This window comes from Oncorhynchus nerka, linkage group LG19 (assembly GCF_034236695.1).
Source record: "Oncorhynchus nerka isolate Pitt River linkage group LG19, Oner_Uvic_2.0, whole genome shotgun sequence".
In the NCBI taxonomy this organism is placed as follows: domain Eukaryota; kingdom Metazoa; phylum Chordata; class Actinopteri; order Salmoniformes; family Salmonidae; genus Oncorhynchus; species Oncorhynchus nerka.
Window position 1 is genome coordinate 31,492,715 of NC_088414.1, and position 19,335 is coordinate 31,512,049.

At 44.1% G+C, this 19,335-nt stretch overlaps 1 pseudogene; it reads left to right on the plus strand.

The window, feature by feature from the left end:
* The window catches only part of LOC115101391 (ryanodine receptor 1-like), a 116,334-nt pseudogene that overhangs the window by 3,097 nt on the left and 93,902 nt on the right, over positions 1 to 19,335 (plus strand).

Below are 19,335 nucleotides of genomic sequence, written 5' to 3' on the forward strand. Positions count from 1 at the left end.
AAGAATGTGAAATGTCAGAATAATAGTAGAGAGAATGATTTATTTCAGCTTTTATTTCTTTCATCACATTCCCAGTGGGTCAGAAGTGTACATACACTCAATTAGTATTTAGTAGCATTGCCTTTAAATTGTTTACCTTGGGTCAAATGTTTCTGGTAGCCTTCCACAAGCTTCCCACAATAAATTGGGTGAATTTTGGCCCATTCCTCCTGACAGAGCTGGTGTAACTGAAAGCAGGTTTGTAGGCCTCCTTGCTCACACACACTTTTTCAGTTCTGCCCACAAATTTTCTATAGGATTGAGGTCAGGGCTTTGTGATGGCCACTCCAATACCTTGACTTTGTTGTCCTTAAGCCATTTTGCCACAAATTTGGAAGTATGCTTGGGGTCATTGTCCATTTGGAAGACCCATTTGCAACCAAGCTTCAACTTTCTGACAGATGTCTTGAGATGTTGCTTCATTATATCCACCTAATTTTACTTCCTCATGATGGCATCTATTTTGTGAAGTGCACCAGTCCCTCCTTCAGCAAAGCACCCCCACAACATGATGCTACCACCCCCATGTTTCACAGTTGGGATGGTGTTCTTCGGCTTGCAAGCCTCCCCCTTTTTCCTCCAAACATAATGATGGTCATTATGGCCAAACAGTTCTATTTCTGTTTCATCAGACCAGAGGACATTTCTCCAAAAAGTATGATCTTTGTCCCGACGTGCAGATGCAAACCGTAGTCTGTCATTTTTATGGCGGTTTTGGAGCAGTGGCTTCTTTCTTGCTGAGCGGCCTTTCAGGTTATGTTGATATAGGACTCATTTTACTGTGGATATAGATACTTTTGTACCTGTTTCCTCCAGTATCTTCACAAGGTCCTTTGCTGATTGATTTGCAGTTTTGGCACCAAATTATGTCAATTAGCCAATCAGAAGCTTCTAAAGCCATGACATCACTTTCTGGAAATGTCCAAGCTGTTTAAAGGCACAGTCAACTTAGTGTATGTAAACTTCTGACCCACTGGAATTGTGATACAGTGAATTATAAGTGAAATAATCTGTCTGATAACAATTGTTGGAAAAATGACTTGTGTCATGCACAAAGTAGATGTCCTAACCGACTTGCTAAAGTTTGTTAACAAGAAATTTGTGGAGTGGTTGAAAAACGTGGTTGAATTTTAACTCCAACCTAAGTGTATTTAAACTTCAGACTTCAACTGTATATGTGTGAGTATACCTTGCCTATGTTTATAGCAGTGTGTGTAACATGATGCTCTCTCCAAAGAAGGTACCCGATCCAAAACCATCTTCTTAAATTGGTCAGCAGAATGTGGAGGTGTGAGAGAGTCTGGCCATCACATGCTTTGATGCTGTTCATCCTCAACTCTGCTGTGTTCTATATTTACAGAGTCTGGGATTTGCACGTTTATAGCCAGGGCCACGGGAGCACCTGTTTATATCTGGCCCTATGAGAACTGCACTCGCTCTACGTATTGAATAGCACGATGAAGTGCTTTCGTTTGTATCGTCTTCGCCAAGTAAGGGTGACGGCGTCCTATATGCCCTGTGTTCTGATAGGTTTGGTATGAATGACAGTGGCCGTACCAGTGCAAATGAACTGCAGAACACTGAACTGTATAGTACTGTAGGCTTTGTCAAATGTTTCTTGATACAATGACTGACTTATCAATGCCCACTGTTCTGCCAGGACTAAGTGTTTTTCCTTATTCACTGTGTATTTATTCCTCGTGTCAGAATTGTAATTTAAAAAAAATCTGTAACTTTGCATTGTTGAAAAAGGACCCGTAAGTCAGCATTTCACCTCTTGTTTACCAAGCATGTGACAAATAACATTTGATTAAATTATAATTTTTTTGCTTACTTTTGGCTGGTTTCTACGGTTGACATTGCCAAGGTTTTGTGTGTCTTGAGCTGCCTAAGAATCATAGTTAGACACCCGTCTGTGTATATCTGTCTCAGTGCTCTCTGCGTGTGACTGCATTACAAATGATTATGTCATTGGAGCTGTGCAATAAACGTCCAGACTTCTCAAATATCTGCTGCTCCACTGGTGGGAAGGTGTGAACAGCAGGTGCAGGGGCCTGAAATAGAGGGTCGGGGAGAAGCAGGTGCTTACCCACAGTCAAGAGTACCGAGTAGATTAGTGGTCGGACAGGAGCAGAGGAATGTCAAGGAATGACAAGAGAGTGAAGGTTAGGAATGTGAGGTGTAGATTCAAGACCAAAGAGTGTCTGCTCTGCTGACAGCTGTTTGCATTTTGACCTAGTATGTTAAGGCTCCCTGTTACGAATGCTTCATCACTTTGCTGGCTCTATCCAGTCTTGCTATTGTCACCGTATGTTGGTCAGGGATTCAGTCTTGCTCTTATGTAACGTCAAAGATGTCTGTTTGGTGCACAGGAATCATATTCATTGTTTTACGATTGTCTCTTGTCCACTACAACCATTACACATCCACACTTCAGACCCTCTTTACGTGTGTTGGTTGTTCCTCTACCCCTGGCCAGGTTTAGTGTCATATGGACCTATCAAGGTTATGAATGGCAAGTTAAATAAGCTTATGAAATATTACCCAAGTGATGAAACATCTTTAATGTTAAAAATGTTTTATCTATGATATAGCTGACTGCTGATACATCTTATAAGGGCCATTCACCAGTTCCAATTCAAGTACATTCCGTTTAGTTTTAAGGATGGATTAATGGAATCTGGTTTTGACCTCTTTTCTCTATGAAGGATGACCAGGTTGTGCTACAATGCACAGCCTCCATTCTGAAAGAACAGATCAAACTGTGTCTGTCATGCGAAGGCTTTGGGAACCGCCTCTGCTTCCTGGAGACCACCTCTAACGCTCAGGTAGAGAGAAGCACGTTCCACACTCTCCACCTCTTTATTTCTGCTTCTTGCCAGTCGCTGGGTTTTGCTGATGAACGTGTTGTGTTGTAGAATGTGCCACCTGATTTGGCGATCTGCTGCTTCATCCTGGAGCAGTCCCTGTCGGTACGAGCCTTACAGGAGATGCTGGCCAACACCACGGAACTCAATGAGGTAGGAGACTCGCAGAGGGTTGTGTTGTGTGTTTTACTGAAGGAGATTATTTGACATCTGAACTTGAAACAATTATAAAGTATGTGGAAATAGTTTTTATTTTGCTGGAAAACCGAGTTGGTCTTCGCATAGTGTCCGGTGAGCTTAGTTCTGTCTGAATTTCACCAATGCAACTGTCATGTTTGTCCCATTACATGGGAACCAATTTTATTGGTGTATATTTTTCACAAAATAGTCGTATAGCTTTCTTATACGGTTGTCAGAACAGCCTCTTATGTCATTGACACAGTTTCAAAAGTAGCGTTGTAGTGAGTTATGCGCTTCCAAAGTCTAATGACAGATTACATTTTTGTATTTGAAATATGAATATTATGTCATGGTATCTTATTAATTTAGCAACTTAACTTCCCTTTGTCTCTTTTCTGATCCCACACCCCTCATCTCCTACCTGCCAACCATAGGCAGTCGATTTGGACAAATGGGTATGTCTGCTCATGTTTCCCTTCCTGTCACGTTTCCCCAAAGTTTTCCCCTCCTCTCCACCCCTTGTCTCCCCTGAGAGTCCTCTCACCCCTCATCCAATGTCCCTGTCTGAATCAGTGATACGCCACTTTCTTCAACCCTCACTCATATCACTCCACGCGTCTCACACTTTGCTCAGTGCTGTCATAGCTGAAATACCAAGCAGTGTTTCAAATGACGCTCCGGGAAGGATTCCTGTCAGCAGCACAGGAGCAGCCAAGAAACTCTCCACAGGGCTTCTGGTAGCAATGTAATCTCTACACTACGTCCAATATCAGACTCATGTACCACAGACCAGGCCCAGTACTGGATGGTGGGTCACATATTTAATTTCAAACAGGGCTCTTACTGCTCTGTTACCCTGTCCCTCTGAAAGTGTCCTATACAACCTCCATCATACTTCCATTTCCCTTTTCATACATCCTCTTTCCACCTCCTCATAGTCCAATACATCCCATTCGTTGCATGTGTACCACCTGTTCACATGTTCTTAATCAATGCTATTCCTTCATCACCTGAGTTACTGTGGTTTGCTTTTGACCAATTCAACAAACCGCCAAGTCAATTCATCTTAATCTTAAGAAAGTCTGGAATGTAGTGTAACTTTGAAAATCAAACAACACACACACACACACACTGACCCGTAGTCAGTCTTGCTGTGTTCGGACTCTTCACTTACTCATGGAACGATCTCAATAATGACAACGTTGACAGTGGAAATGATAACCACTAATTATAACAAATGTTGAAGGAACAATATTGTTTTGTCCTCAAAAAGAAAGGAGAACCAAAGCACTCTTCATATAATTCATTAAAATGCCTTTATTTGTATGCCATGTTCAATGGAAACAAAGTTTAAAACTCTGACGCGTTTCGGCTGCATGACCTACGTCAGTAGTTTTTAAACTTTGTTTCCATTGAACATGGCATACAAATAAAGGCATTTTAATGAATTATATGAAGAGTGCCTTGGTCCCCCTTTCTTTTTGAGGACCAAAGAGCACCTTCTGTCTACCAAAACCTACTATTGTGAACCTTAGTACCTTCTGTCTACCAAAACCTACTATTGTGTACCTTAGTACCTTCTGTCTACCAAAACCTACTATTGTGTACCTTAGTACCTTCTGTCTACCAAAACCTACTATTGTGTACCTTAGTACCTTCTGTCTACCAAAACCTACTATTGTGTACCTTAGTACCTTCTGTCTACCAAAACCTACTATTGTGTACCTTAGTACCTTCTGTCTACCAAAACCTACTATTGTGTACCTTCCCTTCTTTTTATCTACAATATTGTTTTCTGGTCTGAATGTCACTTTTTCTCTCTTCCAGTTACAGACATGTAGAAATGTGTTTCTGGTATTGGTATTGTTAGTCATGTGACTGTGTTATTGTTTCTTGCTTCTGGTATTGTTAGTCATGTGACTTGATGTTTTATGATAATTGCATGAATTCCCCTTTCCACACACACCTGGTTTGTACACTGTGGACCTGTTTTTTGTTGGTTCTAGGGTTGAAAAATTACAGGAACGTTCAATAAATTCCCTGGTCTTCCAGAAATCCTGGTTGGAGGCTTCAGGAATTTGGGAAACCAGGGAATTTATTGAAAGTTCCCAGAAGTTTGCGACCTTAGTTGGTTCTCTGTGGTGGGCTCTCTGACTCCTCTCAGCCAAGACACCTTCAATACACAGGTTCCCTGTTGCCTGCCACATTGTTCTCAGTGGTACGAGGAGGATGCTTTCTTCAACTCCTGTCTCTGTCCCCAGTCTTATAACAGTCCTGTGTGCCTGACCTTAGCACTCTGTATGCTGAATGTTGAATCATACACTACTCTCTTTGGTTCGATTTTGTTTTTTACTTTCTCTCTCTCTCTCTGTAATGTCTCTCTATTCTCTGCTCTGTCCAGTCATCTCAAGGAGGGGGCCACCGTACCCTGCTGTATGGCCACGCTATCCTTCTGAAACACACTCACTCCAGCATGGTAAGCAGCCTCCTCTCCGTCTCGCTGCGTAGGCTCTCACATGTTCTACCTCATCCAGTAGTCTCTCACATGTTCTACCTCATCCAGTAGTCTCTCACATGTTCTACCTCATCCAGTAGTCTCTCACATGTTCTACCTCACCCAGTAGTCTCTCACATGTTCTACCTCATCCAGTAGTCTCTCACATGTTCTACCTCATCCAGTAGTCTCTCACATGTTCTACCTCATCCAGTAGTCTCTCACATGTTCTACCTCATCCAGTAGTCTCTCACATGTTCTACCTCATCCAGTAGGCTCTCACATGTTCTACCTCATCCAGTAGTCTCTCACATGTTCTACCTCATCCAGTAGTCTCTCACATGTTCTACCTCACCCAGTAGTCTCTCACATGTTCTACCTCATCCAGTAGTCTCTCACATGTTCTACCTCACCCAGTAGTCTCTCACATGTTCTACCTCATCCAGTAGTCTCTCACATGTTCTACCTCATCCAGTAGTCTCTCACATGTTCTACCTCATCCAGTAGTCTCTCACATGTTCTACCTCATCCAGTAGTCTTGCACATGTTCTACCTCATCCAGTAGTCTTGCACATGTTCTACCTCATCCAGTAGTCTCGCACATGTTCTACCTCATCCAGTAGTCTCTCACATGTTCTACCTCATCCAGTAGTCTCTCACATGTTCTACCTCATCCAGTAGTCTCTCACATGTTCTACCTCATCCAGTAGTCTCTCACATGTTCTACCTCATCCAGTAGTCTCTCACATGTTCTACCTCATCCAGTAGTCTCTCACATGTTCTACCTCACCCAGTAGTCTCTCACATGTTCTACCTCATCCAGTAGTCTCTCACATGTTCTACCTCATCCAGTAGTCTCTCACATGTTCTACCTCATCCAGTAGTCTCTCACATGTTCTACCTCATCCAGTAGTCTCTCACATGTTCTACCTCATCCAGTAGGCTCTCACATGTTCTACCTCATCCAGTAGTCTCTCACATGTTCTACCTCATCCAGTAGTCTCTCACATGTTCTACCTCACCCAGTAGTCTCTCACATGTTCTACCTCATCCAGTAGTCTCTCACATGTTCTACCTCACCCAGTAGTCTCTCACATGTTCTACCTCATCCAGTAGTCTCTCACATGTTCTACCTCATCCAGTAGTCTCTCACATGTTCTACCTCATCCAGTAGTCTCTCACATGTTCTACCTCATCCAGTAGTCTTGCACATGTTCTACCTCATCCAGTAGTCTCGCACATGTTCTACCTCATCCAGTAGTCTCTCACATGTTCTACCTCATCCAGTAGTCTCTCACATGTTCTACCTCATCCAGTAGTCTCTCACATGTTCTACCTCATCCAGTAGTCTCTCACATGTTCTACCTCATCCAGTAGTCTCTCACATGTTCTACCTCACCCAGTAGTCTCTCACATGTTCTACCTCATCCAGTAGTCTCTCACATGTTCTACCTCACCCAGTAGTCTCTCACATGTTCTACCTCATCCAGTAGTCTCTCACATGTTCTACCTCATCCAGTAGTCTCTCACATGTTCTACCTTATCCAGTAGTCTCTCACATGTTCTACCTCATCCAGTAGTCTTGCACATGTTCTACCTCATCCAGTAGTCTCGCACATGTTCTACCTCATCCAGTAGTCTCTCACATGTTCTACCTCATCCAGTAGTCTCTCACATGTTCTACCTCATCCAGTAGTCTCTCACATGTTCTACCTCATCCAGTAGTCTCTCACATGTTCTACCTCATCCAGTAGTCTCTCACATGTTCTACCTCATCCAGTAGTCTCTCACATGTTCTACCTCATCCAGTAGTCTCTCACATGTTCTACCTCATCCAGTAGTATCTCACACCCACACTCCCCTGTAAACTCAGTGTTACTGTTACATGGGTTTGCTTGTCAATGAGCGCGTTGTGATTCACTGTGTAATATCCACTCTCTCTGTGTACTGAAGTACCTCAGCTGTTTGACCACCTCAAGGTCACTCACAGACAAACTGGCCTTTGATGTGGGCTTACAGGAAGATTCCACAGGTATGGCTTTTACCATAGAGAAGAGCAGTGGTATGTCTGCATCTTTTCTGCACCGTGTTCATGTTGCTCATTCGTTGACTGATGCATTTATTCCTTCACAGGGGAGGCGTGCTGGTGGACCATTCATCCTGCGTCCAAGCAGAGGTCAGAGGGAGAGAAGGTCAGGGTGGGAGATGACCTCATCCTGGTCAGCGTGTCCTCTGAGAGATACCTGGTGAGCCACGTTGGTGACACATTGCCAAGTGGACTTTCAGACCAAGGTTAGGGATGGAGCTGACATGTTCTTGTCTCTCTCTCTAGCATCTCTCCTATGCCAGTGGTGAACTCATGGTGGACGCCTCCTTCATGCAGACTCTGTGGACCATGAACCCTGTGATGTCTGGCTGTGAACTTGCGGAAGGTGTGTAATGCTTTGATTGTTTTTCTATTTCATAATCATGAGTTTATTATCTAGAAACACTTCACTTGACTGCCATGTTTTTCTCGTGTGGAATATGACTCCTGGGTGACTCATAACTGCAGGCAACTGATTTCCATGCCTGGGTGTCTTCATTATTTCCATTGCAATTTCCTACTGTCCACTAGGTGGCGAGTCACCTAGTATCTAGTAGGCTCGTCTAGGGTCTTGTTGATGGGCGAACAGAGGATCGCGTGTTCAATCCCAGTGCTAGGCACTTATTTTTATTTGTAAATTTGACCTTTTAACCCTAACCCTATCCCAATCCTTAAACCTTACCTTAACCACTCTGAATTAATGCCTAAACATAAATGCAGAGTTTCGGTTTCACTTTTGCACAGTTTGACTGACAGCAAACATAAATCTGAATATTCTGAATTTAACACGGCCACACAGTGTATAATATACAGACAGCACCACACATGGCCACACAGTGCATAATATACAGACAGCACCACACATGGCCACACAGTGTATAATATACAGACAGCACCACACATGGCCACACAGTGCATAATATACAGACAGCACCACACATGGCCACACAGTGTATAATATACAGACAGCACCACACATGGCCACACAGTGTATAATATACAGACAGCACCACACATGGCCACACAGTGTATAATATACAGACAGCACCACACATGGCCACACAGTGCATAATATACAGACAGCACCACACATGGCCACACAGTGCATAATATACAGACAGCACCACACATGGCCACACAGTGCATAATATACAGACAGCACCACACATGGCCATACAGTGCATAATATACAGACAGCACCACACATGGCCACGCAGTGCATAATATACAGACAGCACCACACATGGCCACACAGTGCATAATATACAGACAGCACCACACATGGCCACACAGTGCATAATATACAGACAGCACCACACATGGCCACACAGTGCATAATATACAGACAGCACCACACATGGCCATACAGTGTATAATATACAGACAGCACCACACATGGCCACACAGTGCATAATATACAGACAGCACCACACATGGCCACACAGTGCATAATATACAGACAGCACCACACATGGCCATACAGTGTATAATATACAGACAGCACCACACATGGCCACACAGTGCATAATATACAGACAGCACCACACATGGCCACACAGTGCATAATATACAGACAGCACCACACATGGCCATACAGTGTATAATATACAGACAGCACCACACATGGCCACACAGTGCATAATATACAGACAGCACCACACATGGCCATACAGTGCATAATATACAGACAGCACCACACATGGCCATACAGTGTATAATATACAGACAGCACCACACATGGCCACACAGTGTATAATATACAGACAGCACCACACATGGCCACACAGTGCATAATTATACAGACAGCACCACACATGGCCACACAGTGTATAATATACAGACAGCACCACACATGGCCACACAGTGCATAATATACAGACAGCACCACACATGGCCATACAGTGCATAATATACAGACAGCACCACACATGGCCATACAGTGTATAATATACAGACAGCACCACACATGGCCACACAGTGTATAATATACAGACAGCACCACACATGGCCACACAGTGCATAATTATACAGACAGCACCACACATGGCCACACAGTGTATAATATACAGACAGCACCACACATGGCCACACAGTGCATAATATACAGACAGCACCACACATGGCCACACAGTGCATAATATACAGACAGCACCACACATGGCCACACAGTGCATAATATACAGACAGCACCACACATGGCCACACAGTGCATAATATACAGACAGCACCACACATGGCCATACAGTGTATAATATACAGACAGCACCACACATGGCCACACAGTGCATAATATACAGACAGCACCACACATGGCCACACAGTGCATAATATACAGACAGCACCACACATGGCCATACAGTGTATAATATACAGACAGCACCACACATGGCCACACAGTGCATAATATACAGACAGCACCACACATGGCCACACAGTGCATAATATACAGACAGCACCACACATGGCAATACAGTGTATAATATACAGACAGCACCACACATGGCCACACAGTGCATAATATACAGACAGCACCACACATGGCCATACAGTGCATAATATACAGACAGCACCACACATGGCCATACAGTGTATAATATACAGACAGCACCACACATGGCCACACAGTGTATAATATACAGACAGCACCACACATGGCCACACAGTGCATAATTATACAGACAGCACCACACATGGCCACACAGTGCATAATATACAGACAGCACCACACATGGCCACACAGTGCATAATATACAGACAGCACCACACATGGCCATACAGTGCATAATATACAGACAGCACCACACATGGCCATACAGTGTATAATATACAGACAGCACCACACATGGCCACACAGTGTATAATATACAGACAGCACCACACATGGCCACACAGTGCATAATTATACAGACAGCACCACACATGGCCACACAGTGTATAATATACAGACAGCACCACACATGGCCACACAGTGCATAATATACAGACAGCACCACACATGGCCACACAGTGCATAATATACAGACAGCGTACCACACATGGCCACACAGTGCATAATATACAGACAGCACCACACATGGCCATACAGTGTATAATATACAGACAGCACCACACATGGCCACACAGTGTATAATATACAGACAGCACCACACATGGCCACACAGTGCATAATATACAGACAGCACCACACATTGCCACACAGTGTATAATATACAGACAGCACCACACATGGCCACACAGTGCATAATATACAGACAGCACCACACATGGCCATACAGTGTATAATATACAGACAGCACCACACATGGCCACACAGTGCATAATATACAGACAGCACCACACATGGCCATACAGTGCATAATATACAGACAGCACCACACATGGCCATACAGTGTATAATATACAGACAGCACCACACATGGCCATACAGTGTATAATATACAGACAGCACCACACATGGCCATACAGTGCATAATATACAGACAGCGTACCACACATGGCCATACAGTGTATAATATACAGACAGCACCACACATGGCCATACAGTGCATAATATACAGACAGCACCACACATGGCCATACAGTGTATAATATACAGACAGCACCACACATGGCCATACAGTGCATAATATACAGACAGCACCACACATGGCCATACAGTGCATAATATACAGACAGCACCACACATGGCCACACAGTGCATAATATACAGACAGCGTACCACACATGGCCATACAGTGCATAATATACAGACAGCACCACACATGGCCACACAGTGCATAATATACAGACAGCACCACACATGGCCATACAGTGCATAATATACAGACAGCGTACCACACATGGCCATACAGTGCATAATATACAGACAGCACCACACATGGCCACACAGTGCATAATATACAGACAGCACCACACATGGCCATACAGTGTATTATATACAGACAGCACCACACATGGCCATACAGTGCATAATATACAGACAGCACCACACATGGCCATACAGTGCATAATATACAGACAGCACCACACATGGCCATACAGTGCATAATATACAGACAGCACCACACATGGCCACACAGTGCATAATATACAGACAGCACCACACATGGCCACACAGTGCATAATATACAGACAGCACCACACATGGCCATACAGTGCATAATATACAGACAGCGTACCACACATGGCCACACAGTGCATAATATACAGACAGCACCACACATGGCCATACAGTGCATAATATACAGACAGCACCACACATGGCCATACAGTGCATAATATACAGACAGCGTACCACACATGGCCACACAGTGTATAATATACAGACAGCACCACACATGGCCACACAGTGTATAATATACAGACAGCACCACACATGGCCATACAGTGTATAATATACAGACAGCACCACACATGGCCACACAGTGTATAATATACAGACAGCACCACACATGGCCATACAGTGTATAATATACAGACAGCACCACACATGGCCATACAGTGTATAATATACAGACAGCACCACACATGGCCATACAGTGTATAATATACAGACAGCACCACACATGGCCATACAGTGTATAATATACAGACAGCACCACACATGGCCACACAGTGTATAATATACAGACAGCACCACACATGGCCATACAGTGTATAATATACAGACAGCACCACACATGGCCATACAGTGTATAATATACAGACAGCACCACACATGGCCATACAGTGCATAATATACAGACAGCACCACACATGGCCATACAGTGTATAATATACAGACAGCACCACACATGGCCATACAGTGCATAATATACAGACAGCACCACACATGGCCATACAGTGCATAATATACAGACAGCACCACACATGGCCACACAGTGCATAATATACAGACAGCGTACCACACATGGCCATACAGTGCATAATATACAGACAGCACCACACATGGCCATACAGTGTATAATATACAGACAGCACCACACATGGCCACACAGTGCATAATATACAGACAGCACCACACATGGCCATACAGTGCATAATATACAGACAGCACCACACATGGCCATACAGTGTATAATATACAGACAGCACCACACATGGCCATACAGTGTATAATATACAGACAGCACCACACATGGCCATACAGTGCATAATATACAGACAGCGTACCACACATGGCCATACAGTGTATAATATACAGACAGCACCACACATGGCCATACAGTGCATAATATACAGACAGCACCACACATGGCCATACAGTGTATAATATACAGACAGCACCACACATGGCCATACAGTGCATAATATACAGACAGCACCACACATGGCCATACAGTGCATAATATACAGACAGCACCACACATGGCCACACAGTGCATAATATACAGACAGCGTACCACACATGGCCATACAGTGCATAATATACAGACAGCACCACACATGGCCACACAGTGCATAATATACAGACAGCACCACACATGGCCATACAGTGCATAATATACAGACAGCGTACCACACATGGCCATACAGTGCATAATATACAGACAGCACCACACATGGCCACACAGTGCATAATATACAGACAGCACCACACATGGCCATACAGTGTATTATATACAGACAGCACCACACATGGCCATACAGTGCATAATATACAGACAGCACCACACATGGCCATACAGTGCATAATATACAGACAGCACCACACATGGCCATACAGTGCATAATATACAGACAGCACCACACATGGCCACACAGTGCATAATATACAGACAGCACCACACATGCCCATACAGTGCATAATATACAGACAGCACCACACATGGCCACACAGTGCATAATATACAGACAGCACCACACATGGCCATACAGTGCATAATATACAGACAGCACCACACATGGCCATACAGTGCATAATATACAGACAGCACCACACATGGCCATACAGTGCATAATATACAGACAGCGTACCACACATGGCCACACAGTGTATAATATACAGACAGCACCACACATGGCCACACAGTGTATAATATACAGACAGCACCACACATGGCCATACAGTGTATAATATACAGACAGCACCACACATGGCCACACAGTGTATAATATACAGACAGCACCACACATGGCCATACAGTGTATAATATACAGACAGCACCACACATGGCCATACAGTGTATAATATACAGACAGCACCACACATGGCCATACAGTGTATAATATACAGACAGCACCACACATGGCCATACAGTGTATAATATACAGACAGCACCACACATGGCCACACAGTGTATAATATACAGACAGCACCACACATGGCCATACAGTGTATAATATACAGACAGCACCACACATGGCCATACAGTGTATAATATACAGACAGCGTACCACACATGGCCATACAGTGTATAATATACAGACAGCACCACACATGGCCATACAGTGCATAATATACAGACAGCACCACACATGGCCACACAGTGCATAATATACAGACAGCACCACACATGGCCATACAGTGTATAATATACAGACAGCACCACACATGGCCACACAGTGCATAATATACAGACAGCGTACCACACATGGCCACACAGTGTATAATATACAGACAGCACCACACATGGCCACACAGTGTATAATATACAGACAGCACCACACATGGCCATACAGTGTATAATATACAGACAGCACCACACATGGCCACACAGTGCATAATATACAGACAGCACCACACATGGCCACACAGTGTATAATATACAGACAGCACCACACATGGCCATACAGTGCATAATATACAGACAGCACCACACATGGCCATACAGTGCATAATATACAGACAGCACCACACATGGCCACACAGTGCATAATATACAGACAGCACCACACATGGCCATACAGTGCATAATATACAGACAGCACCACACATGGCCACACAGTGCATAATATACAGACAGCACCACACATGGCCATACAGTGCATAATATACAGACAGCACCACACATGGCCATACAGTGCATAATATACAGACAGCACCACACATGGCCATACAGTGTATAATATACAGACAGCACCACACATGGCCACACAGTGCATAATATACAGACAGCACCACACATGGCCACACAGTGTATAATATACAGACAGCACCACACATGGCCACACAGTGTATAATATACAGACAGCACCACACATGGCCATACAGTGCATAATATACAGACAGCACCACACATGGCCACACAGTGCATAATATACAGACAGCACCACACATGGCCATACAGTGTATAATATACAGACAGCACCACACATGGCCACACAGTGCATAATATACAGACAGCACCACACATGGCCACACAGTGCATAATATACAGACAGCACCACACATGGCCATACAGTGTATAATATACAGACAGCACCACACATGGCCACACAGTGTATAATATACAGACAGCACCACACATGGCCACACAGTGCATAATATACAGACAGCACCACACATGGCCACACAGTGCATAATATACAGACAGCACCACACATGGCCATACAGTGCATAATATACAGACAGCACCACACATGGCCATACAGTGCATAATATACAGACAGCACCACACATGGCCATACAGTGTATAATATACAGACAGCACCACACATGGCCACACAGTGCATAATATACAGACAGCACCACACATGGCCACACAGTGTATAATATACAGACAGCACCACACATGGCCACACAGTGTATAATATACAGACAGCACCACACATGGCCATACAGTGCATAATATACAGACAGCACCACACATGGCCACACAGTGCATAATATACAGACAGCACCACACATGGCCATACAGTGTATAATATACAGACAGCACCACACATGGCCACACAGTGCATAATATACAGACAGCACCACACATGGCCACACAGTGCATAATATACAGACAGCACCACACATGGCCATACAGTGTATAATATACAGACAGCACCACACATGGCCACACAGTGTATAATATACAGACAGCACCACACATGGCCACACAGTGCATAATATACAGACAGCACCACACATGGCCACACAGTGCATAATATACAGACAGCACCACACATGGCCATACAGTGCATAATATACAGACAGCACCACACATGGCCATACAGTGTATAATATACAGACAGCACCACACATGGCCACACAGTGTATAATATACAGACAGCACCACACATGGCCACACAGTGCATAATTATACAGACAGCACCACACATGGCCACACAGTGTATAATATACAGACAGCACCACACATGGCCACACAGTGCATAATATACAGACAGCACCACACATGGCCACACAGTGCATAATATACAGACAGCGTACCACACATGGCCACACAGTGCATAATATACAGACAGCACCACACATGGCCATACAGTGTATAATATACAGACAGCACCACACATGGCCACACAGTGTATAATATACAGACAGCACCACACATGGCCACACAGTGCATAATATACAGACAGCACCACACATTGCCACACAGTGTATAATATACAGACAGCACCACACATGGCCACACAGTGCATAATATACAGACAGCACCACACATGGCCATACAGTGTATAATATACAGACAGCACCACACATGGCCACACAGTGCATAATATACAGACAGCACCACACATGGCCATACAGTGCATAATATACAGACAGCACCACACATGGCCATACAGTGTATAATATACAGACAGCACCACACATGGCCATACAGTGTATAATATACAGACAGCACCACACATGGCCATACAGTGCATAATATACAGACAGCGTACCACACATGGCCATACAGTGTATAATATACAGACAGCACCACACATGGCCATACAGTGCATAATATACAGACAGCACCACACATGGCCATACAGTGTATAATATACAGACAGCACCACACATGGCCATACAGTGCATAATATACAGACAGCACCACACATGGCCATACAGTGCATAATATACAGACAGCACCACACATGGCCACACAGTGCATAATATACAGACAGCGTACCACACATGGCCATACAGTGCATAATATACAGACAGCACCACACATGGCCACACAGTGCATAATATACAGACAGCACCACACATGGCCATACAGTGCATAATATACAGACAGCGTACCACACATGGCCATACAGTGCATAATATACAGACAGCACCACACATGGCCACACAGTGCATAATATACAGACAGCACCACACATGGCCATACAGTGTATTATATACAGACAGCACCACACATGGCCATACAGTGCATAATATACAGACAGCACCACACATGGCCATACAGTGCATAATATACAGACAGCACCACACATGGCCATACAGTGCATAATATACAGACAGCACCACACATGGCCACACAGTGCATAATATACAGACAGCACCACACATGGCCACACAGTGCATAATATACAGACAGCACCACACATGGCCATACAGTGCATAATATACAGACAGCGTACCACACATGGCCACACAGTGCATAATATACAGACAGCACCACACATGGCCATACAGTGCATAATATACAGACAGCACCACACATGGCCATACAGTGCATAATATACAGACAGCGTACCACACATGGCCACACAGTGTATAATATACAGACAGCACCACACATGGCCACACAGTGTATAATATACAGACAGCACCACACATGGCCATACAGTGTATAATATACAGACAGCACCACACATGGCCACACAGTGTATAATATACAGACAGCACCACACATGGCCATACAGTGTATAATATACAGACAGCACCACGCATGGCCATACAGTGTATAATATACAGACAGCACCACACATGGCCATACAGTGTATAATATACAGACAGCACCACACATGGCCATACAGTGCATAATATACAGACAGCACCACACATGGCCACACAGTGCATAATATACAGACAGCGTACCACACATGGCCATACAGTGCATAATATACAGACAGCACCACACATGGCCATACAGTGTATAATATACAGACAGCACCACACATGGCCACACAGTGCATAATATACAGACAACACCACACATGGCCATACAGTGCATAATATACAGACAGCACCACACATGGCCATACAGTGTATAATATACAGACAGCACCACACATGGCCATACAGTGTATAATATACAGACAGCACCACACATGGCCATACAGTGCATAATATACAGACAGCGTACCACACATGGCCATACAGTGTATAATATACAGACAGCACCACACATGGCCATACAGTGCATAATATACAGACAGCACCACACATGGCCATACAGTGTATAATATACAGACAGCACCACACATGGCCATACAGTGCATAATATACAGACAGCACCACACATGGCCATACAGTGCATAATATACAGACAGCACCACACATGGCCACACAGTGCATAATATACAGACAGCGTACCACACATGGCCATACAGTGCATAATATACAGACAGCACCACACATGGCCACACAGTGCATAATATACAGACAGCACCACACATGGCCATACAGTGCATAATATACAGACAGCGTACCACACATGGCCATACAGTGCATAATATACAGACAGCACCACACATGGCCACACAGTGCATAATATACAGACAGCACCACACATGGCCATACAGTGTATTATATACAGACAGCACCACACATGGCCATACAGTGCATAATATACAGACAGCACCACACATGGCCATACAGTGCATAATATACAGACAGCACCACACATGGCCATACAGTGCATAATATACAGACAGCACCACACATGGCCACACAGTGCATAATATACAGACAGCACCACACATGCCCATACAGTGCATAATATACAGACAGCACCACACATGGCCACACAGTGCATAATATACAGACAGCACCACACATGGCCATACAGTGCATAATATACAGACAGCACCACACATGGCCATACAGTGCATAATATACAGACAGCACCACACATGGCCATACAGTGCATAATATACAGACAGCGTACCACACATGGCCACACAGTGTATAATATACAGACAGCACCACACATGGCCACACAGTGTATAATATACAGACAGCACCACACATGGCCATACAGTGTATAATATACAGACAGCACCACACATGGCCACACAGTGTATAATATACAGACAGCACCACACATGGCCACACAGTGTATAATATACAGACAGCACCACACATGGCCATACAGTGTATAATATACAGACAGCACCACACATGGCCATACAGTGTATAATATACAGACAGCACCACACATGGCCATACAGTGTATAATATACAGACAGCACCACACATGGCCATACAGTGTATAATATACAGACAGCACCACACATGGCCACACAGTGTATAATATACAGACAGCACCACACATGGCCATACAGTGTATAATATACAGACAGCACCACACATGGCCATACAGTGTATAATATACAGACAGCGTACCACACATGGCCATACAGTGTATAATATACAGACAGCACCACACATGGCCATACAGTGCATAATATACAGACAGCACCACACATGGCCACACAGTGCATAATATACAGACAGCACCACACATGGCCATACAGTGTATAATATACAGACAGCACCA